Source organism: Balaenoptera physalus (assembly GCF_965194825.1).
Source record: "Balaenoptera physalus genome assembly, chromosome: 9".
In the NCBI taxonomy this organism is placed as follows: Eukaryota; Metazoa; Chordata; class Mammalia; order Artiodactyla; family Balaenopteridae; genus Balaenoptera; species Balaenoptera physalus.
Window position 1 is genome coordinate 110445059 of NC_138888.1, and position 23896 is coordinate 110468954.

The following is a 23896-nucleotide window of genomic DNA, read 5'->3' on the forward strand; positions in this document are numbered from 1 at the left end:
AACTTGCCTCGAGGTAAGGCCATGAAATGCTTTGCAGAAGCGGAGGCGTGTAGCAGTTTCCATATGGCCGTAGACGCATATCTTCAGCATTTTAAAGCCAGTACGCTTTTCAGGACAGCCAGGTGCCTCGCCTGGAAACCCTATTCCCTGCAAGAACACTGAGTACCCTCAGGCTCCCCTGGCCCTTCTAAGCAATATCCAGGCCAGAAGCTTTCAGACTCACAGTGTGTATGTCGAGTGTAGGGTAAAACAGTGCACTCTTATTGGGACATCTTGATATAGCCAGCAATCGCCCAGGTTCACGAGCACCTTTAAGCAAGTTCCAATAGGCCGTGGAATTCGTTCTCATTCCCTAGTTTGAGCTGTACAGAGAGAAACAGTAAGCTTCTCCTTCCATTCAGGACCTCCTACCTGAAGTCACCCTGCCTCCTGAAGAAAGACGACCTCGTTTCTATTGAAACTAAAGCACAGTTTTTCCTGTAGCACGGCAGGCTTTTGAAGAGGCACGGGCCCAGAGGCCTAGCTAGGGCTTTCCTTGGTGTGGCCGTTCACCAGATGCAGAACACCCTGCCTCGAGAAGTTGATTCAGGGAAGCAACAACTGTGTACTCTGTGTCTGATTTGACTTGTTAAAAACCACAGAGATGTATGCTGCCTGTGCCCATGGAAATGGGGGCATGATGGGACTAGCCTTGCTTTTCGTTTGGAAACCTCAATTCTAGCTTCCGTGAAGCTCCCTGAAATTCTCTGCTGTTGACAGGCCTCTGGCCACTGTAGGCATGTGTTTGGGAAGAAAATGAGTTTTCTCTGGCTACACACGGAACTTCATTGGCCGGGGTGGGGCGCACCTTGCCATGCTCTAGAGCTAAAGGGAATCTAAACGTGAGCCCTTGGCTCGAGGTAAGGCCCTGAGTAGCCCTGCAGAAGGGGAGGCATGCAGCTCTTTCCATTAGCTCTTAGTCGCTCTTCTGGTTTACTTTAAATGAAGTACCTTTTTTCAGGACTCCTAGGCCCCTCGGTTGAGCATCATTTTTTTTCCATGGTCTCTGAGTATCTCCACACCCCTGTAGGCCTGCTGAGCAACAACGAGGCACATTGGTCCTCGGAGGTCCTCTGTGTCTGCTGAGTCATGGGCAACACACTGCACTCTTTCTTGTGATATCTTGATTCACAGCACTCGCACAGGTTCAAGAGCAATGTTCAACAAGTTCCAACATGCCGTGGAAGTCGCTCTCATTCCCTAGTTTGAGCTGTACAGAGAGAAACAGTAAGCTTCTCCTTCCATTCAGGACCTCCTACCTGAAGTCACCCTGCCTCTTGAAGAAAGACGACATTCTTTCTATTGCAACTAAAGCACAGTTTTTCCTGTAGCACGGCAGGCTTTTGAAGCAGCACGGGTCCAGAGTCCTAGCCAGGGATTTCCTTGGTGAGGCCGTTCACTAGTTGCAGAACACCGTGCCTCGAGAAGTTGATTCAGGGAAGCAACAACTGTGTACTCTGTGTCTCATTTGACTTGTTAAAAACCACAGAGATGAATGCTGCCTGTGCCCATGGAAATGGGGTCATGAGGGTACTAGCCTTGCTTTCCGTTTGGAAACCTCCATTCTTGCTTCCGTGAAGCTCCCTGAAATTCTCTGCTGTTGACAGTCCTCTGGCCACTGTAGGCATGTGTCTGGGAAAAAAATGAGTTTTCTCTGGGTACACACGGAGCTTCATTGGCCGGGGTGTGGCTCTCCTTGCCATCCTCTAGAGCTAAAGGGAATCTCAACGTGAGTCCCTGCCTCGAGGTAAGGCCCTGAGTAGCCCTGCAGAAAGGGAGGCATGCAGCTCTTTCCATGAGCTCTTAGTGGAGGTCTGTTTTATTGAAAAGAATTACCCCTTTCAGGACTCCTACGCCCTTCGGGTGAGCATCATTTTGGTTCCAAGATCTCTGACTCCCTCCACACCCCTGTGGGCCTGCTGAGCAGCATTGAGTCCCATACGTCCCACGGAGGCTCTCTGTGTCTGCAGAGTCTCGGGCAACACACTATACGTTACTTCAGGAGAGCTACATTTCCAGAGCACTCGAACAGCATCAAAACTACATTTCTAGGCAGTCCAACATGCCCTGGAAGTCTTCGACATTGCCCTCGTCAGAGCTGCCCAGAGAAAACACTCTGCTTAGAATTTATCGAGGACCTCGTACCTGAAGTCACTCTATTCAAGGAGAAATACAGCATCTTAACATGCTGTGTCGTTCACAGGGCAAGAAACGTGAGAACTTGCCTCGAGGTAAGGCCATGAAATGCTTTGCAGAAGCGGAGGCGTGTAGCAGTTTCCATGTGGCCGTAGACGCATATCTTCAGCATTTTAAAGCCAGTACGCTTTTCAGGACACCCAGGTGCCTCGCCTGGAAACCCTATTCCCTGCAAGAACACTGAGTACCCTCAGGCTCCCCTGGCCCTTCTAAGCAAAATGCAGGCCAAGAGCTTTCAGACTCAGAGTGTGTATGTCGAGTGTAGGGTAACACAGTGCACTCTTATTGGGACATCTTGATATAGCCAGCAATCGCCCAGCTTCACGAGCACCTTTAAGCAAGTTCCAATAGGCCGTGGAATTCGTTCTCATTCCCTAGTTTGAGCTGTACAGAGAGAAACAGTAAGCTTCTCCTTCCATTCAGGACCTCCTACCTGAAGTCACCCTGCCTCCTGAAGAAAGACGACCTCGTTTCTATTGAAACTAAAGCACAGTTTTTCCTGTAGCACGGCAGGCTTTTGAAGAGGCACGGGCCTAGAGGCCTAGCTAGGGCTTTCCTTGGTGAGGCCGTTCACCAGATGCAGAACACCCTGCCTCGAGAAGTTGATTCAGGGAAGCAACAACTGTGTACTCTGTGTCTCATTTGACTTGTTAAAAACCACAGAGATGTATGCTGCCTGTGCCCATTGAAATGGGGGCATGATGGGACTAGTCTTGCTTTTCGTTTGGAAACCTCCATTCTAGCTTCGGTGAAGCTCCCTGAAATTCTCTGCTGTTGACAGGCCTCTGGCCACTGTAGGCATGTGTCTGGGAAGAAATTGAGTTTTCTCTGGCTACACATGGAACTTCATTGGCCGGGGTGGGGCGCACCTTGCCATGCTCTAGAGCTAAAGGGAATCTAAACGTGAGCCCTTGGCTCGAGGTAAGGCCCTGAGTAGCCCTGCAGAACGGGAGGCATGCAGCTCTTTCCATTAGCTCTTAGTCGCTCTTCTGGTTTACTTTAAATGAAGTACCTGTTTTCAGGACTCCTAGGCCCCTCGGTTGAGCATCATTTTTGTTCCAAGGTCTCTGAGTATCTCCACACCCCTGTAGGCCTGCTGCGCAACAACGAGGCACATTGGTCCTCGGACTCGGAGGTCCTCTGGGTCTGCTGAGTCATGGGCAACACACTGCACTCTTTCTTGTGATATCTTGATTCACAGCACTCGCACAGGTTCAAGAGCAATGTTCAACAAGTTCCAACATGCCGTGGAAGTCGCTCTCATTCCCTAGTTTGAGCTGTACAGAGAGAAACAGTAAGCTTCTCCTTCCATTCAGGACCTCCTACCTGAAGTCACCCTGCCTCTTGAAGAAAGACGACATTCTTTCTATTGCAACTAAAGCACAGTTTTTCCTGTAGCACGGCAGGCTTTTGAAGCAGCACGGGTCCAGAGTCCTAGCCAGGGATTTCCTTGGTGAGGCCGTTCACTAGTTGCAGAACACCGTGCCTCGAGAAGTTGATTCAGGGAAGCAACAACTGTGTACTCTGTGTCTCATTTGACTTGTTAAAAACCACAGAGATGAATGCTGCCTGTGCCCATGGAAATGGGGTCATGAGGGTACTAGCCTTGCTTTCCGTTTGGAAACCTCCATTCTTGCTTCCGTGAAGCTCCCTGAAATTCTCTGCTGTTGACAGTCCTCTGGCCACTGTAGGCATGTGTCTGGGAAAAAAATGAGTTTTCTCTGGGTACACACGGAGCTTCATTGGCCGGGGTGGGGCTCTCCTTGCCATCCTCTAGAGCTAAAGGGAATCTCAACGTGAGTCCCTGCCTCGAGGTAAGGCCCTGAGTAGCCCTGCAGAAAGGGAGGCATGCAGCTCTTTCCATGAGCTCTTAGTGGAGGTCTGTTTTATTGAAAAGAATTACCCCTTTCAGGACTCCTACGCCCTTCGGGTGAGCATCATTTTGGTTCCAAGATCACTGACTCCCTCCACACCCCTGTGGGCCTGCTGAGCAGCATTGAGTCCCATACGTCCCACGGAGGCTCTCTGTGTCTGCAGAGTCTCGGGCAACACACTATACGTTACTTCAGGAGAGCTACATTTCCAGAGCACTCGAACAGCATCAAAACTACATTTCTAGGCAGTCCAACATGCCCTGGAAGTCTTCGACATTGCCCTCGTCAGAGCTGCCCAGAGAAAACACTCTGCTTAGAATTTATCGAGGACCTCGTACCTGAAGTCACTCTATTCAAGGAGAAATACAGCATCTTAACATGCTGTGTCGTTCACAGGGCAAGAAACGTGAGAACTTGCCTCGAGGTAAGGCCATGAAATGCTTTGCAGAAGCGGAGGCGTGTAGCAGTTTCCATGTGGCCGTAGACGCATATCTTCAGCATTTTAAAGCCAGTACGCTTTTCAGGACACCCAGGTGCCTCGCCTGGAAACCCTATTCCCTGCAAGAACACTGAGTACCCTCAGGCTCCCCTGGCCCTTCTAAGCAAAATCCAGGCCAAGAGCTTTCAGACTCACAGTGTGTATGTCGAGTGTAGGGTAACACAGTGCACTCTTATTGGGACATCTTGATATAGCCAGCAATCGCCCAGGTTCACGAGCACCTTTAAGCAAGTTCCAATAGGCCGTGGAATTCGTTCTCATTCCCTAGTTTGAGCTGTACAGAGAGAAACAGTAAGCTTCTCCTTCCATTCAGGACCTCCTACCTGAAGTCACCCTGCCTCCTGAAGAAAGACGACCTCGTTTCTATTGAAACTAAAGCACAGTTTTTCCTGTAGCACGGCAGGCTTTTGAAGAGGCACGGGCCCAGAGGCCTAGCTAGGGCTTTCCTTGGTGTGGCCGTTCACTAGATGCAGAACACCCTGCCTCGAGAAGTTGATTCAGGGAAGCAACAACTGTGTACTCTGTGTCTGATTTGACTTGTTAAAAACCACAGAGATGTATGCTGCCTGTGCCCATGGAAATGGGGGCATGATGGGACTAGCCTTGCTTTTCGTTTGGAAACCTCCATTCTAGCTTCGGTGAAGCTCCCTGAAATTCTCTGCTGTTGACAGGCCTCTGGCCACTGTAGGCATGTGTCTGGGAAGAAATTGAGTTTTCTCTGGCTACACATGGAACTTTATTGGCCGGGGTGGGGCGCACCTTGCCATGCTCTAGAGCTAAAGGGAATCTAAACGTGAGCCCTTGGCTCGAGGTAAGGCCCTGAGTAGCCCTGCAGAACGGGAGGCATGCAGCTCTTTCCATTAGCTCTTAGTCGCTCTTCTGGTTTACTTTAAATGAAGTACCTGTTTTCAGGACTCCTAGGCCCCTCGGTTGAGCATCATTTTTGTTCCAAGGTCTCTGAGTATCTCCACACCCCTGTAGGCCTGCTGCGCAACAACGAGGCACATTGGTCCTCGGACTCGGAGGTCCTCTGGGTCTGCTGAGTCATGGGCAACACACTGCACTCTTTCTTGTGATATCTTGATTCACAGCACTCGCACAGGTTCAAGAGCAATGTTCAACAAGTTCCAACATGCCGTGGAAGTCGCTCTCATTCCCTAGTTTGAGCTGTACAGAGAGAAACAGTAAGCTTCTCCTTCCATTCAGGACCTCCTACCTGAAGTCACCCTGCCTCTTGAAGAAAGACGACATTCTTTCTATTGCAACTAAAGCACAGTTTTTCCTGTAGCACGGCAGGCTTTTGAAGCAGCACGGGTCCAGAGTCCTAGCCAGGGATTTCCTTGGTGAGGCCGTTCACTAGTTGCAGAACACCGTGCCTCGAGAAGTTGATTCAGGGAAGCAACAACTGTGTACTCTGTGTCTCATTTGACTTGTTAAAAACCACAGAGATGAATGCTGCCTGTGCCCATGGAAATGGGGTCATGAGGGTACTAGCCTTGCTTTTCGTTTGGAAACCTCCATTCTTGCTTCCGTGAAGCTCCCTGAAATTCTCTGCTGTTGACAGTCCTCTGGCCACTGTAGGCATGTGTCTGGGAAAAAAATGAGTTTTCTCTGGGTACACACGGAGCTTCATTGGCCGGGGTGGGGCTCTCCTTGCCATCCTCTAGAGCTAAAGGGAATCTCAACGTGAGTCCCTGCCTCGAGGTAAGGCCCTGAGTAGCCCTGCAGAAAGGGAGGCATGCAGCTCTTTCCATGAGCTCTTAGTGGAGGTCTGTTTTATTGAAAAGAATTACCCCTTTCAGGACTCCTACGCCCTTCGGGTGAGCATCATTTTGGTTCCAAGATCACTGACTCCCTCCACACCCCTGTGGGCCTGCTGAGCAGCATTGAGTCCCATACGTCCCACGGAGGCTCTCTGTGTCTGCAGAGTCTCGGGCAACACACTATACGTTACTTCAGGAGAGCTACATTTCCAGAGCACTCGAACAGCATCAAAACTACATTTCTAGGCAGTCCAACATGCCCTGGAAGTCTTCGACATTGCCCTCGTCAGAGCTGCCCAGAGAAAACACTCTGCTTAGAATTTATCGAGGACCTCGTACCTGAAGTCACTCTATTCAAGGAGAAATACAGCATCTTAACATGCTGTGTCGTTCACAGGGCAAGAAACGTGAGAACTTGCCTCGAGGTAAGGCCATGAAATGCTTTGCAGAAGCGGAGGCGTGTAGCAGTTTCCATGTGGCCGTAGACGCATATCTTCAGCATTTTAAAGCCAGTACGCTTTTCAGGACACCCAGGTGCCTCGCCTGGAAACCCTATTCCCTGCAAGAACACTGAGTACCCTCAGGCTCCCCTGGCCCTTCTAAGCAAAATCCAGGCCAAGAGCTTTCAGACTCACAGTGTGTATGTCGAGTGTAGGGTAACACAGTGCACTCTTATTGGGACATCTTGATATAGCCAGCAATCGCCCAGGTTCACGAGCACCTTTAAGCAAGTTCCAATAGGCCGTGGAATTCGTTCTCATTCCCTAGTTTGAGCTGTACAGAGAGAAACAGTAAGCTTCTCCTTCCATTCAGGACCTCCTACCTGAAGTCACCCTGCCTCCTGAAGAAAGACGACCTCGTTTCTATTGAAACTAAAGCACAGTTTTTCCTGTAGCACGGCAGGCTTTTGAAGAGGCACGGGCCCAGAGGCCTAGCTAGGGCTTTCCTTGCTGTGGCCGTTCACTAGATGCAGAACACCCTGCCTCGAGAAGTTGATTCAGGGAAGCAACAACTGTGTACTCTGTGTCTGATTTGACTTGTTAAAAACCACAGAGATGTATGCTGCCTGTGCCCATGGAAATGGGGGCATGATGGGACTAGCCTTGCTTTTCGTTTGGAAACCTCCATTCTAGCTTCGGTGAAGCTCCCTGAAATTCTCTGCTGTTGACAGGCCTCTGGCCACTGTAGGCATGTGTCTGGGAAGAAAATGAGTTTTCTCTGGCTACACACGGAACTTCATTGGCCTGGGTGGGGCGCACCTTGCCATGCTCTAGAGCTAAAGGGAATCTAAACGTGAGCCCTTGGCTCGAGGTAAGGCCCTGAGTAGCCCTGCAGAACGGGAGGCATGCAGCTCTTTCCATTAGCTCTTAGTCGCTCTTCTGGTTTACTTTAACTGAAGTACCTTTTTTCAGGACTCCTAGGCCCCTCGGTTGAGCATCATTTTTGTTCCAAGGTCTCTGAGTATCTCCACACCCCTGTAGGCCTGCTGAGCAACAATGAGGCACATTGGTCCTCGGAGGTCCTCTGTGTCTGCTGAGTCATGGGCAACACACTGCACTCTTTTTTGTGATATCTTGATTCACAGCACTCGCACAGGTTCAAGAGCAATGTTCAACAAGTTCCAACATGCCGTGGAAGTCGCTCTCATTCCCTAGTTTGAGCTGTACAGAGAGAAACAGTAAGCTTCTCCTTCCATTCAGGACCTCCTACCTGAAGTCACCCTGCCTCTTGAAGAAAGACGACCTTCTTTCTATTGCAACTAAAGCACAGTTTTTCCTGTAGCACGGCAGGCTTTTGAAGCGGCACGGGTCCAGAGTCCTAGCCAGGGATTTCCTTGGTGAGGCCGTTCACTAGTTGCAGAACACCGTGCCTCGAGAAGTTGATTCAGGGAAGCAACAACTGTGTACTCTGTGTCTCATTTGACTTGTTAAAAACCACAGAGATGAATGCTGCCTGTGCCCATGGAAATGGGGTCATGAGGGTACTAGCCTTGCTTTCCGTTTGGAAACCTCCATTCTTGCTTCCGTGAAGCTCCCTGAAATTCTCTGCTGTTGACAGTCCTCTGGCCACTGTAGGCATGTGTCTGGGAAAAAAATGAGTTTTCTCTGGGTACACACGGAGCTTCATTGGCCGGGGTGGGGCTCTCCTTGCCATCCTCTAGAGCTAAAGGGAATCTCAACGTGAGTCCCTGCCTCGAGGTAAGGCCCTGAGTAGCCCTGCAGAAAGGGAGGCATGCAGCTCTTTCCATGAGCTCTTAGTGGAGGTCTGTTTTATTGAAAAGAATTACCCCTTTCAGGACTCCTACGCCCTTCGGGTGAGCATCATTTTGGTTCCAAGATCACTGACTCCCTCCACACCCCTGTGGGCCTGCTGAGCAGCATTGAGTCCCATACGTCCCACGGAGGCTCTCTGTGTCTGCAGAGTCTCGGGCAACACACTATACGTTACTGCAGGAGAGCTACATTTCCAGAGCACTCGAACAGCATCAAAACTACATTTCTAGGCAGTCCAACATGCCCTGGAAGTCTTCGACATTGCCCTCGTCAGAGCTGCCCAGAGAAAACACTCTGCTTAGAATTTATCGAGGACCTCGTACCTGAAGTCACTCTATTCAAGGAGAAATACAGCATCTTAACATGCTGTGTCGTTCACAGGGCAAGAAACGTGAGAACTTGCCTCGAGGTAAGGCCATGAAATGCTTTGCAGAAGCGGAGGCGTGTAGCAGTTTCCATGTGGCCGTAGACGCATATCTTCAGCATTTTAAAGCCAGTACGCTTTTCAGGACACCCAGGTGCCTCGCCTGGAAACCCTATTCCCTGCAAGAACACTGAGTACCCTCAGGCTCCCCTGGCCCTTCTAAGCAAAATGCAGGCCAAGAGCTTTCAGACTCAGAGTGTGTATGTCGAGTGTAGGGTAACACAGTGCACTCTTATTGGGACATCTTGATATAGCCAGCAATCGCCCAGCTTCACGAGCACCTTTAAGCAAGTTCCAATAGGCCGTGGAATTCGTTCTCATTCCCTAGTTTGAGCTGTACAGAGAGAAACAGTAAGCTTCTCCTTCCATTCAGGACCTCCTACCTGAAGTCACCCTGCCTCCTGAAGAAAGACGACCTCGTTTCTATTGAAACTAAAGCACAGTTTTTCCTGTAGCACGGCAGGCTTTTGAAGAGGCACGGGCCTAGAGGCCTAGCTAGGGCTTTCCTTGGTGAGGCCGTTCACCAGATGCAGAACACCCTGCCTCGAGAAGTTGATTCAGGGAAGCAACAACTGTGTACTCTGTGTCTCATTTGACTTGTTAAAAACCACAGAGATGTATGCTGCCTGTGCCCATTGAAATGGGGGCATGATGGGACTAGTCTTGCTTTTCGTTTGGAAACCTCCATTCTAGCTTCGGTGAAGCTCCCTGAAATTCTCTGCTGTTGACAGGCCTCTGGCCACTGTAGGCATGTGTCTGGGAAGAAATTGAGTTTTCTCTGGCTACACATGGAACTTCATTGGCCGGGGTGGGGCGCACCTTGCCATGCTCTAGAGCTAAAGGGAATCTAAACGTGAGCCCTTGGCTCGAGGTAAGGCCCTGAGTAGCCCTGCAGAACGGGAGGCATGCAGCTCTTTCCATTAGCTCTTAGTCGCTCTTCTGGTTTACTTTAAATGAAGTACCTGTTTTCAGGACTCCTAGGCCCCTCGGTTGAGCATCATTTTTGTTCCAAGGTCTCTGAGTATCTCCACACCCCTGTAGGCCTGCTGCGCAACAACGAGGCACATTGGTCCTCGGACTCGGAGGTCCTCTGGGTCTGCTGAGTCATGGGCAACACACTGCACTCTTTCTTGTGATATCTTGATTCACAGCACTCGCACAGGTTCAAGAGCAATGTTCAACAAGTTCCAACATGCCGTGGAAGTCGCTCTCATTCCCTAGTTTGAGCTGTACAGAGAGAAACAGTAAGCTTCTCCTTCCATTCAGGACCTCCTACCTGAAGTCACCCTGCCTCTTGAAGAAAGACGACATTCTTTCTATTGCAACTAAAGCACAGTTTTTCCTGTAGCACGGCAGGCTTTTGAAGCAGCACGGGTCCAGAGTCCTAGCCAGGGATTTCCTTGGTGAGGCCGTTCACTAGTTGCAGAACACCGTGCCTCGAGAAGTTGATTCAGGGAAGCAACAACTGTGTACTCTGTGTCTCATTTGACTTGTTAAAAACCACAGAGATGAATGCTGCCTGTGCCCATGGAAATGGGGTCATGAGGGTACTAGCCTTGCTTTCCGTTTGGAAACCTCCATTCTTGCTTCCGTGAAGCTCCCTGAAATTCTCTGCTGTTGACAGTCCTCTGGCCACTGTAGGCATGTGTCTGGGAAAAAAATGAGTTTTCTCTGGGTACACACGGAGCTTCATTGGCCGGGGTGGGGCTCTCCTTGCCATCCTCTAGAGCTAAAGGGAATCTCAACGTGAGTCCCTGCCTCGAGGTAAGGCCCTGAGTAGCCCTGCAGAAAGGGAGGCATGCAGCTCTTTCCATGAGCTCTTAGTGGAGGTCTGTTTTATTGAAAAGAATTACCCCTTTCAGGACTCCTACGCCCTTCGGGTGAGCATCATTTTGGTTCCAAGATCACTGACTCCCTCCACACCCCTGTGGGCCTGCTGAGCAGCATTGAGTCCCATACGTCCCACGGAGGCTCTCTGTGTCTGCAGAGTCTCGGGCAACACACTATACGTTACTTCAGGAGAGCTACATTTCCAGAGCACTCGAACAGCATCAAAACTACATTTCTAGGCAGTCCAACATGCCCTGGAAGTCTTCGACATTGCCCTCGTCAGAGCTGCCCAGAGAAAACACTCTGCTTAGAATTTATCGAGGACCTCGTACCTGAAGTCACTCTATTCAAGGAGAAATACAGCATCTTAACATGCTGTGTCGTTCACAGGGCAAGAAACGTGAGAACTTGCCTCGAGGTAAGGCCATGAAATGCTTTGCAGAAGCGGAGGCGTGTAGCAGTTTCCATGTGGCCGTAGACGCATATCTTCAGCATTTTAAAGCCAGTACGCTTTTCAGGACACCCAGGTGCCTCGCCTGGAAACCCTATTCCCTGCAAGAACACTGAGTACCCTCAGGCTCCCCTGGCCCTTCTAAGCAAAATCCAGGCCAAGAGCTTTCAGACTCACAGTGTGTATGTCGAGTGTAGGGTAACACAGTGCACTCTTATTGGGACATCTTGATATAGCCAGCAATCGCCCAGGTTCACGAGCACCTTTAAGCAAGTTCCAATAGGCCGTGGAATTCGTTCTCATTCCCTAGTTTGAGCTGTACAGAGAGAAACAGTAAGCTTCTCCTTCCATTCAGGACCTCCTACCTGAAGTCACCCTGCCTCCTGAAGAAAGACGACCTCGTTTCTATTGAAACTAAAGCACAGTTTTTCCTGTAGCACGGCAGGCTTTTGAAGAGGCACGGGCCCAGAGGCCTAGCTAGGGCTTTCCTTGGTGTGGCCGTTCACTAGATGCAGAACACCCTGCCTCGAGAAGTTGATTCAGGGAAGCAACAACTGTGTACTCTGTGTCTGATTTGACTTGTTAAAAACCACAGAGATGTATGCTGCCTGTGCCCATGGAAATGGGGGCATGATGGGACTAGCCTTGCTTTTCGTTTGGAAACCTCCATTCTAGCTTCGGTGAAGCTCCCTGAAATTCTCTGCTGTTGACAGGCCTCTGGCCACTGTAGGCATGTGTCTGGGAAGAAATTGAGTTTTCTCTGGCTACACATGGAACTTTATTGGCCGGGGTGGGGCGCACCTTGCCATGCTCTAGAGGTAAAGGGAATCTAAACGTGAGCCCTTGGCTCGAGGTAAGGCCCTGAGTAGCCCTGCAGAACGGGAGGCATGCAGCTCTTTCCATTAGCTCTTAGTCGCTCTTCTGGTTTACTTTAAATGAAGTACCTGTTTTCAGGACTCCTAGGCCCCTCGGTTGAGCATCATTTTTGTTCCAAGGTCTCTGAGTATCTCCACACCCCTGTAGGCCTGCTGCGCAACAACGAGGCACATTGGTCCTCGGACTCGGAGGTCCTCTGGGTCTGCTGAGTCATGGGCAACACACTGCACTCTTTCTTGTGATATCTTGATTCACAGCACTCGCACAGGTTCAAGAGCAATGTTCAACAAGTTCCAACATGCCGTGGAAGTCGCTCTCATTCCCTAGTTTGAGCTGTACAGAGAGAAACAGTAAGCTTCTCCTTCCATTCAGGACCTCCTACCTGAAGTCACCCTGCCTCTTGAAGAAAGACGACATTCTTTCTATTGCAACTAAAGCACAGTTTTTCCTGTAGCACGGCAGGCTTTTGAAGCAGCACGGGTCCAGAGTCCTAGCCAGGGATTTCCTTGGTGAGGCCGTTCACTAGTTGCAGAACACCGTGCCTCGAGAAGTTGATTCAGGGAAGCAACAACTGTGTACTCTGTGTCTCATTTGACTTGTTAAAAACCACAGAGATGAATGCTGCCTGTGCCCATGGAAATGGGGTCATGAGGGTACTAGCCTTGCTTTTCGTTTGGAAACCTCCATTCTTGCTTCCGTGAAGCTCCCTGAAATTCTCTGCTGTTGACAGTCCTCTGGCCACTGTAGGCATGTGTCTGGGAAAAAAATGAGTTTTCTCTGGGTACACACGGAGCTTCATTGGCCGGGGTGGGGCTCTCCTTGCCATCCTCTAGAGCTAAAGGGAATCTCAACGTGAGTCCCTGCCTCGAGGTAAGGCCCTGAGTAGCCCTGCAGAAAGGGAGGCATGCAGCTCTTTCCATGAGCTCTTAGTGGAGGTCTGTTTTATTGAAAAGAATTACCCCTTTCAGGACTCCTACGCCCTTCGGGTGAGCATCATTTTGGTTCCAAGATCACTGACTCCCTCCACACCCCTGTGGGCCTGCTGAGCAGCATTGAGTCCCATACGTCCCACGGAGGCTCTCTGTGTCTGCAGAGTCTCGGGCAACACACTATACGTTACTTCAGGAGAGCTACATTTCCAGAGCACTCGAACAGCATCAAAACTACATTTCTAGGCAGTCCAACATGCCCTGGAAGTCTTCGACATTGCCCTCGTCAGAGCTGCCCAGAGAAAACACTCTGCTTAGAATTTATCGAGGACCTCGTACCTGAAGTCACTCTATTCAAGGAGAAATACAGCATCTTAACATGCTGTGTCGTTCACAGGGCAAGAAACGTGAGAACTTGCCTCGAGGTAAGGCCATGAAATGCTTTGCAGAAGCGGAGGCGTGTAGCAGTTTCCATGTGGCCGTAGACGCATATCTTCAGCATTTTAAAGCCAGTACGCTTTTCAGGACACCCAGGTGCCTCGCCTGGAAACCCTATTCCCTGCAAGAACACTGAGTACCCTCAGGCTCCCCTGGCCCTTCTAAGCAAAATCCAGGCCAAGAGCTTTCAGACTCACAGTGTGTATGTCGAGTGTAGGGTAACACAGTGCACTCTTATTGGGACATCTTGATATAGCCAGCAATCGCCCAGGTTCACGAGCACCTTTAAGCAAGTTCCAATAGGCCGTGGAATTCGTTCTCATTCCCTAGTTTGAGCTGTACAGAGAGAAACAGTAAGCTTCTCCTTCCATTCAGGACCTCCTACCTGAAGTCACCCTGCCTCCTGAAGAAAGACGACCTCGTTTCTATTGAAACTAAAGCACAGTTTTTCCTGTAGCACGGCAGGCTTTTGAAGAGGCACGGGCCCAGAGGCCTAGCTAGGGCTTTCCTTGCTGTGGCCGTTCACTAGATGCAGAACACCCTGCCTCGAGAAGTTGATTCAGGGAAGCAACAACTGTGTACTCTGTGTCTGATTTGACTTGTTAAAAACCACAGAGATGTATGCTGCCTGTGCCCATGGAAATGGGGGCATGATGGGACTAGCCTTGCTTTTCGTTTGGAAACCTCCATTCTAGCTTCGGTGAAGCTCCCTGAAATTCTCTGCTGTTGACAGGCCTCTGGCCACTGTAGGCATGTGTCTGGGAAGAAAATGAGTTTTCTCTGGCTACACACGGAACTTCATTGGCCTGGGTGGGGCGCACCTTGCCATGCTCTAGAGCTAAAGGGAATCTAAACGTGAGCCCTTGGCTCGAGGTAAGGCCCTGAGTAGCCCTGCAGAACGGGAGGCATGCAGCTCTTTCCATTAGCTCTTAGTCGCTCTTCTGGTTTACTTTAACTGAAGTACCTTTTTTCAGGACTCCTAGGCCCCTCGGTTGAGCATCATTTTTGTTCCAAGGTCTCTGAGTATCTCCACACCCCTGTAGGCCTGCTGAGCAACAATGAGGCACATTGGTCCTCGGAGGTCCTCTGTGTCTGCTGAGTCATGGGCAACACACTGCACTCTTTTTTGTGATATCTTGATTCACAGCACTCGCACAGGTTCAAGAGCAATGTTCAACAAGTTCCAACATGCCGTGGAAGTCGCTCTCATTCCCTAGTTTGAGCTGTACAGAGAGAAACAGTAAGCTTCTCCTTCCATTCAGGACCTCCTACCTGAAGTCACCCTGCCTCTTGAAGAAAGACGACCTTCTTTCTATTGCAACTAAAGCACAGTTTTTCCTGTAGCACGGCAGGCTTTTGAAGCGGCACGGGTCCAGAGTCCTAGCCAGGGATTTCCTTGGTGAGGCCGTTCACTAGTTGCAGAACACCGTGCCTCGAGAAGTTGATTCAGGGAAGCAACAACTGTGTACTCTGTGTCTCATTTGACTTGTTAAAAACCACAGAGATGAATGCTGCCTGTGCCCATGGAAATGGGGTCATGAGGGTACTAGCCTTGCTTTCCGTTTGGAAACCTCCATTCTTGCTTCCGTGAAGCTCCCTGAAATTCTCTGCTGTTGACAGTCCTCTGGCCACTGTAGGCATGTGTCTGGGAAAAAAATGAGTTTTCTCTGGGTACACACGGAGCTTCATTGGCCGGGGTGGGGCTCTCCTTGCCATCCTCTAGAGCTAAAGGGAATCTCAACGTGAGTCCCTGCCTCGAGGTAAGGCCCTGAGTAGCCCTGCAGAAAGGGAGGCATGCAGCTCTTTCCATGAGCTCTTAGTGGAGGTCTGTTTTATTGAAAAGAATTACCCCTTTCAGGACTCCTACGCCCTTCGGGTGAGCATCATTTTGGTTCCAAGATCACTGACTCCCTCCACACCCCTGTGGGCCTGCTGAGCAGCATTGAGTCCCATACGTCCCACGGAGGCTCTCTGTGTCTGCAGAGTCTCGGGCAACACACTATACGTTACTGCAGGAGAGCTACATTTCCAGAGCACTCGAACAGCATCAAAACTACATTTCTAGGCAGTCCAACATGCCCTGGAAGTCTTCGACATTGCCCTCGTCAGAGCTGCCCAGAGAAAACACTCTGCTTAGAATTTATCGAGGACCTCGTACCTGAAGTCACTCTATTCAAGGAGAAATACAGCATCTTAACATGCTGTGTCGTTCACAGGGCAAGAAACGTGAGAACTTGCCTCGAGGTAAGGCCATGAAATGCTTTGCAGAAGCGGAGGCGTGTAGCAGTTTCCATGTGGCCGTAGACGCATATCTTCAGCATTTTAAAGCCAGTACGCTTTTCAGGACACCCAGGTGCCTCGCCTGGAAACCCTATTCCCTGCAAGAACACTGAGTACCCTCAGGCTCCCCTGGCCCTTCTAAGCAAAATCCAGGCCAAGAGCTTTCAGACTCAGAGTGTGTATGTCGAGTGTAGGGTAACACAGTGCACTCTTATTGGGACATCTTGATATAGCCAGCAATCGCCCAGGTTCACGAGCACCTTTAAGCAAGTTCCAATAGGCCGTGGAATTCGTTCTCATTCCCTAGTTTGAGCTGTACAGAGAGAAACAGTAAGCTTCTCCTTCCATTCAGGACCTCCTACCTGAAGTCACCCTGCCTCCTGAAGAAAGACGACCTCGTTTCTATTGAAACTAAAGCACAGTTTTTCCTGTAGCACGGCAGGCTTTTGAAGAGGCACGGGCCCAGAGGCCTAGCTAGGGCTTTCCTTGGTGTGGCCGTTCACTAGATGCAGAACACACTGCCTCGAGAAGTTGATTCAGGGAAGCAACAACTGTGTACTCTGTGTCTCATTTGACTTGTTAAAAACCACAGAGATATATGCTGCCTGTGCCCATGGAAATGGGGGCATGATGGGACTAGCCTTGCTTTTCGTTTGGAAACCTCCATTCTAGCTTCGGTGAAGCTCCCTGAAATTCTCTGCTGTTGACAGGCCTCTGGCCACTGTAGGCATGTGTCTGGGAAGAAAATGAGTTTTCTCTGGCTACACACGGAACTTCATTGGCCGGGGTGGGGCGCACCTTGCCATGCTCTAGAGCTAAAGGGAATCTAAACGTGAGCCCTTGGCTCGAGGTAAGGCCCTGAGTAGCCCTGCAGAACGGGAGGCATGCAGCTCTTTCCATTAGCTCTTAGTCGCTCTTCTGGTTTACTTTAAATGAAGTACCTTTTTTCAGGACTCCTAGGCCCCTCGGTTGAGCATCATTTTTGTTCCAAGGGCTCTGAGTATCTCCACACCCCTGTAGGCCTGCTGAGCAACAACGAGGCACATTGGTCCTCGGAGGTCCTCTGTGTCTGCTGAGTCATGGGCAACACACTGCACTCTTTCTTGTGATATCTTGATTCACAGCACTCGCACAGGTTCAAGAGCAATGTTCAACAAGTTCCAACATGCTGTGGAAGTCGCTCTCATTCCCTAGTTTGAGCTGTACAGAGAGAAACAGTAAGCTTCTCCTTCCATTCAGGACCTCCTACCTGAAGTCACCCTGCCTCTTGAAGAAAGACGACCTTCTTTCTATTGCAACTAAAGCACAGTTTTTCCTGTAGCACGGCAGGCTTTTGAAGCGGCACGGGTCCAGAGTCCTAGCCAGGGATTTCCTTGGTGAGGCCGTTCACTAGTTGCAGAACACCGTGCCTCGAGAAGTTGATTCAGGGAAGCAACAACTGTGTACTCTGTGTCTCATTTGACTTGTTAAAAACCACAGAGATGAATGCTGCCTGTGCCCATGGAAATGGGGTCATGAGGGTACTAGCCTTGCTTTCCGTTTGGAAACCTCCATTCTTGCTTCCGTGAAGCTCCCTGAAATTCTCTGCTGTTGACAGTCCTCTGGCCACTGTAGGCATGTGTCTGGGAAAAAAATGAGTTTTCTCTGGGTACACACGGAGCTTCATTGGCCGGGGTGGGGCTCTCCTTGCCATCCTCTAGAGCTAAAGGGAATCTCAACGTGAGTCCCTGCCTCGAGGTAAGGCCCTGAGTAGCCCTGCAGAAAGGGAGGCATGGAGCTCTTTCCATGAGCTCTTAGTGGAGGTCTGTTTTATTGAAAAGAATTACCCCTTTCAGGACTCCTACGCCCTTCGGGTGAGCATCATTTTGGTTCCAAGATCACTGACTCCCTCCACACCCCTGTGGGCCTGCTGAGCAGCATTGAGTCCCATACGTCCCACGGAGGCTCTCTGTGTCTGCAGAGTCTCGGGCAACACACTATACGTTACTTCAGGAGAGCTACATTTCCAGAGCACTCGAACAGCATCAAAACTACATTTCTAGGCAGTCCAACATGCCCTGGAAGTCTTCGACATTGCCCTCGTCAGAGCTGCCCAGAGAAAACACTCTGCTTAGAATTTATCGAGGACCTCGTACCTGAAGTCACTCTATTCAAGGAGAAATACAGCATCTTAACATGCTGTGTCGTTCACAGGGCAAGAAACGTGAGAACTTGCCTCGAGGTAAGGCCATGAAATGCTTTGCAGAAGCGGAGGCGTGTAGCAGTTTCCATGTGGCCGTAGACGCATATCTTCAGCATTTTAAAGCCAGTACGCTTTTCAGGACACCCAGGTGCCTCGCCTGGAAACCCTATTCCCTGCAAGAACACTGAGTACCCTCAGGCTCCCCTGGCCCTTCTAAGCAAAATCCAGGCCAAGAGCTTTCAGACTCAGAGTGTGTATGTCGAGTGTAGGGTAACACAGTGCACTCTTATTGGGACATCTTGATATAGCCAGCAATCGCCCAGGTTCACGAGCACCTTTAAGCAAGTTCCAATAGGCCGTGGAATTCGTTCTCATTCCCTAGTTTGAGCTGTACAGAGAGAAACAGTAAGCTTCTCCTTCCATTCAGGACCTCCTACCTGAAGTCACCCTGCCTCCTGAAGAAAGACGACCTCGTTTCTATTGAAACTAAAGCACAGTTTTTCCTGTAGCATGGCAGGCTTTTGAAGAGGCACGGGCCCAGAGGCCTAGCTAGGGCTTTCCTTGGTGTGGCCGTTCACTAGATGCAGAACACACTGCCTCGAGAAGTTGATTCAGGGAAGCAACAACTGTGTACTCTGTGTCTCATTTGACTTGTTAAAAACCACAGAGATGTATGCTGCCTGTGCCCATGGAAATGGGGGCATGATGGGACTAGCCTTGCTTTTCGTTTGGAAACCTCCATTCTAGCTTCGGTGAAGCTCCCTGAAATTCTCTGCTGTTGACAGGCCTCTGGCCACTGTAGGCATGTGTCTGGGAAGAAAATGAGTTTTCTCTGGCTACACACGGAACTTCATTGGCCGGGGTGGGGCGCACCTTGCCATGCTCTAGAGCTAAAGGGAATCTAAACGTGAGCCCTTGGCTCGAGGTAAGGCCCTGAGTAGCCCTGCAGAACGGGAGGCATGCAGCTCTTTCCATTAGCTCTTAGTCGCTCTTCTGGTTTACTTTAAATGAAGTACCTTTTTTCAGGACTCCTAGGCCCCTCGGTTGAGCATCATTTTTGTTCCAAGGTCTCTGAGTATCTCCACACCCCTGTAGGCCTGCTGAGCAACAACGAGGCACATTGGTCCTCGGAGGTCCTCTGTGTCTGCTGAGTCATGGGCAACACACTGCACTCTTTCTTTGATATCTTGATTCACAGCACTCGCACAGGATCAAGAGCAATGTTCAACAAGTTCCAACATGCCGTGGAAGTCGCTCTCATTCCCTAGTTTGAGCTGTACAGAGAGAAACAGTAAGCTTCTCTTTCCATTCAGGACCTCCTACCTGAAGTCACCCTGCCTCCTGAAGAAAGACGACCTCGTTTCTATTGAAACTAAAGCGTAGTTTTTCCTGTAGCACGGCAGGCTTTTGAAGAGGCACGGGCCCAGAGGCCTAGCTAGGGCTTTCCTTGGTGAGGCCGTTCACTAGATGCAGAACACCCTGCCTCGAGAAGTTGATTCAGGGAAGCAACAACTGGGTACTCTGTGTGTCATTTGACTTGTTAAAAACCACAGAGATGTATGCTGCCTGTGCCCATGGAAATGGGGTCATGATGGTACTAGCCTTGCTTTCCGTTTGGAAACCTCCATTCTTGCGTCCGTGAAGCTCCCTGAAATTCTCTGCTGTTGACAGTCCTCTGGCCACTGTAGGCATGTGTCTGGGAAAAAAAGGAGTTTTCTCTGGGTACACACGGAGCTTCATTGGCCGGGGTGGGGCTCTCCTTGCCATCCTCTAGAGCTAAAGGGAATCTCAACGTGAGTCCCTGCCTCGAGGTAACGCCCTGAGTAACCCTGCAGAAAGGGAGGCATGCAGCTCTTTCCATGAGCTCTTAGTGGAAGTCTGTTTTATTTAAAAGAATTACCCCTTTCAGGACTCCTACGCCCTTCGGGTGAGCATCATTTTGGTTCCAAGATCACTGACTCCCTCCACACCCCTCTGGGCCTGCTGAGCAGCATTGAGTCCCATACGTCCCACGGAGGCTCTCTGTGTCTGCAGAGTCTCGGGCAACACACTATACGTTACTTCAGGAGAGCTACATTTCCAGAGCACTCGAACAGCATCAAAACTACATTTCTAGGCAGTCCAACATGCCCTGGAAGTCTTCGACATTGCCCTCGTCAGAGCTGCCCAGAGAAAACACTCTGCTTAGAATTTATCGAGGACCTCGTACCTGAAGTCACTCTATTGAAGGAGAAATACAGCATCTTAACATGCTGTTTCGTTCACACGGCAAGAAACGTGAGAACTTGCCTCGAGGTAAGGCCATGAAATGCTATGCAGAAGCGGAGGCGTGTAGCAGTTTCCATGTGGCCGTAGACGCATATCTTCAGCATTTTAAAGCCAGTACGCTTTTCAGGACACCCAGGTGCCTCGCCTGGAAACCCTATTCCCTGCAAGAACACTGAGTACCCTCAGGCTCCCCTGGCCCTTCTAAGCAATATCCAGGCCAGGAGCTTTCAGACTCACAGTGTGTATGTCGAGTGTAGGGTAACACAGTGCACTCTTATTGGGACATCTTGATATAGCCAGCAATCGCCCAGGTTCACGAGCACCTTTAAGCAAGTTCCAATAGTCCGTGGAATTCGAACTCATTCCCTAGTTTGAGCTGTACAGAGAGAAACAGTAAGCTTCTCCTTCCATTCAGGACCTCCTACCTGAAGTCACCCTGCCTCCTGAAGAAAGACGACCTCGTTTCTATTGAAACTAAAGCACAGTTTTTCCTGTAGCACGGCAGGCTTTTGAAGAGGCACGGGCCCAGAGGCCTAGCTAGGGCTTTCCTTGGTGTGGCCGTTCACCAGATGCAGAACACCCTGCCTCGAGAAGTTGATTCAGGGAAGCAACAACTGTGTACTCTGTGTCTGATTTGACTTGTTAAAAACCACAGAGATGTATGCTGCCTGTGCCCATGGAAATGGGGGCATGATGGGACTAGCCTTGCTTTTCGTTTGGAAACCTCCATTCTAGCTTCGGTGAAGCTCCCTGAAATTCTCTGCTGTTGACAGGCCTCTGGCCACTGTAGGCATGTGTTTGGGAAGAAAATGAGTTTTCTCTGGCTACACACGGAACTTCATTGGCCGGGGTGGGGCGCACCTTGCCATGCTCTAGAGCTAAAGGGAATCTAAACGTGAGCCCTTGGCTCGAGGTAAGGCCCTGAGTAGCCCTGCAGAACGGGAGGCATGCAGCTCTTTCCATTAGCTCTTAGTCGCTCTTCTGGTTTACTTTAAATGAAGTACCTTTTTTCAGGACTCCTAGGCCCCTCGGTTGAGCATCATTTTTGTTCCAAGGTCTCTGAGTATCTCCACACCCCTGTAGGCCTGCTGAGCAACAACGAGGCACATTGGTCCTCGGAGGTCCTCTGTGTCTGCTGAGTCATGGGCAACACACTGCACTCTTTCTTTGATATCTTGATTCACAGCACTCGCACAGGTTCAAGAGCAATGTTCAACAAGTTCCAACATGCCGTGGAAGTCGCTCTCATTCCCTAGTTTGAGCTGTACAGAGAGAAACAGTAAGCTTCTCTTTCCATTCAGGACCTCCTACCTGAAGTCACCCTGCCTCCTGAAGAAAGACGACCTCGTTTCTATTGAAACTAAAGCATAGTTTTTCCTGTAGCACGGCAGGCTTTTGAAGAGGCACGGGCCCAGAGGCCTAGCTAGGGCTTTCCTTGGTGAGGCCGTTCACTAGATGCAGAACACCCTGCCTCGAGAAGTTGATTCAGGGAAGCAACAACTGGGTACTCTGTGTCTCATTTGACTTGTTAAAAACCACAGAGATGTATGCTGCCTGTGCCCATGGAAATGGGGTCATGATGGTACTAGCCTTGCTTTCCGTTTGGAAACCTCCATTCTTGCGTCCGTGAAGCTCCCTGAAATTCTCTGCTGTTGACAGTCCTCTGGCCACTGTAGGCATGTGTCTGGGAAAAAAAGGAGTTTTCTCTGGGTACACACGGAGCTTCATTGGCCGGGGTGGGGCTCTCCTTGCCATCCTCTAGAGCTAAAGGGAATCTCAACGTGAGTCCCTGCCTCGAGGTAACGCCCTGAGTAGCCCTGCAGAAAGGGAGGCATGCAGCTCTTTCCATGAGCTCTTAGTGGAAGTCTGTTTTATTTAAAAGAATTACCCCTTTCAGGACTCCTACGCCCTTCGGGTGAGCATCATTTTGGTTCCAAGATCACTGACTCCCTCCACACCCCTGTGGGCCTGCTGAGCAGCATTGAGTCCCATACGTCCCACGGAGGCTCTCTGTGTCTGCAGAGTCTCGGGCAACACACTATACGTTACTGCAGGAGAGCTACATTTCCAGAGCACTCGAACAGCATCAAAACTACATTTCTAGGCAGTCCAACATGCCCTGGAAGTCTTCGACATTGCCCTCGTCAGAGCTGCCCAGAGAAAACACTCTGCTTAGAATTTATCGAGGACCTCGTACCTGAAGTCACTCTATTCAAGGAGAAATACAGCATCTTAACATGCTGTGTCGTTCACAGGGCAAGAAACGTGAGAACTTGCCTCGAGGTAAGGCCATGAAATGCTTTGCAGAAGCGGAGGCGTGTAGCAGTTTCCATGTGGCCGTAGACGCATATCTTCAGCATTTTAAAGCCAGTACGCTTTTCAGGACACCCAGGTGCCTCGCCTGGAAACCCTATTCCCTGCAAGAACACTGAGTACCCTCAGGCTCCCCTGGCCCTTCTAAGCAAAATCCAGGCCAAGAGTTTTCAGACTCAGAGTGTGTATGTCGAGTGTAGGGTAACACAGTGCACTCTTATTGGGACATCTTGATATAGCCAGCAATCGCCCAGGTTCACGAGCACCTTTAAGCAAGTTCCAATAGGCCGTGGAATTCGTTCTCATTCCCTAGTTTGAGCTGTACAGAGAGAAACAGTAAGCTTCTCCTTCCATTCAGGACCTCCTACCTGAAGTCACCCTGCCTCCTGAAGAAAGACGACCTCGTTTCTATTGAAACTAAAGCACAGTTTTTCCTGTAGCACGGCAGGCTTTTGAAGAGGCACGGGCCAAGAGGCCTAGCTAGGGCTTTCCTTGGTGTGGCCGTTCACTAGATGCAGAACACCCTGCCTCGAGAAGTTGATTCAGGGAAGCAACAACTGTGTACTCTGTGTCTGATTTGACTTGTTAAAAACCACAGAGATGTATGCTGCCTGTGCCCATGGAAATGGGGGCATGATGGGACTAGCCTTGCTTTTCGTTTGGAAACCTCCATTCTAGCTTCGGTGAAGCTCCCTGAAATTCTCTGCTGTTGACAGGCCTCTGGCCACTGTAGGCATGTGTCTGGGAAGAAAATGAGTTTTCTCTGGCTACACACGGAACTTCATTGGCCTGGGTGGGGCGCACCTTGCCATGCTCTAGAGCTAAAGGGAATCTAAACGTGAGCCCTTGGCTCGAGGTAAGGCCCTGAGTAGCCCTGCAGAACGGGAGGCATGCAGCTCTTTCCATTAGCTCTTAGTCGCTCTTCTGGTTTACTTTAAATGAAGTACCTTTTTTCAGGACTCCTAGGCCCCTCGGTTGAGCATCATTTTTGTTCCAAGGTCTCTGAGTATCTCCACACCCCTGTAGGCCTGCTGAGCAACAATGAGGCACATTGGTCCTCGGAGGTCCTCTGTGTCTGCTGAGTCATGGGCAACACACTGCACTCTTTCTTGTGATATCTTGATTCACAGCACTCGCACAGGTTCAAGAGCAATGTTCAACAAGTTCCAACATGCCGTGGAAGTCGCTCTCATTCCCTAGTTTGAGCTGTACAGAGAGAAACAGTAAGCTTCTCCTTCCATTCAGGACCTCCTACCTGAAG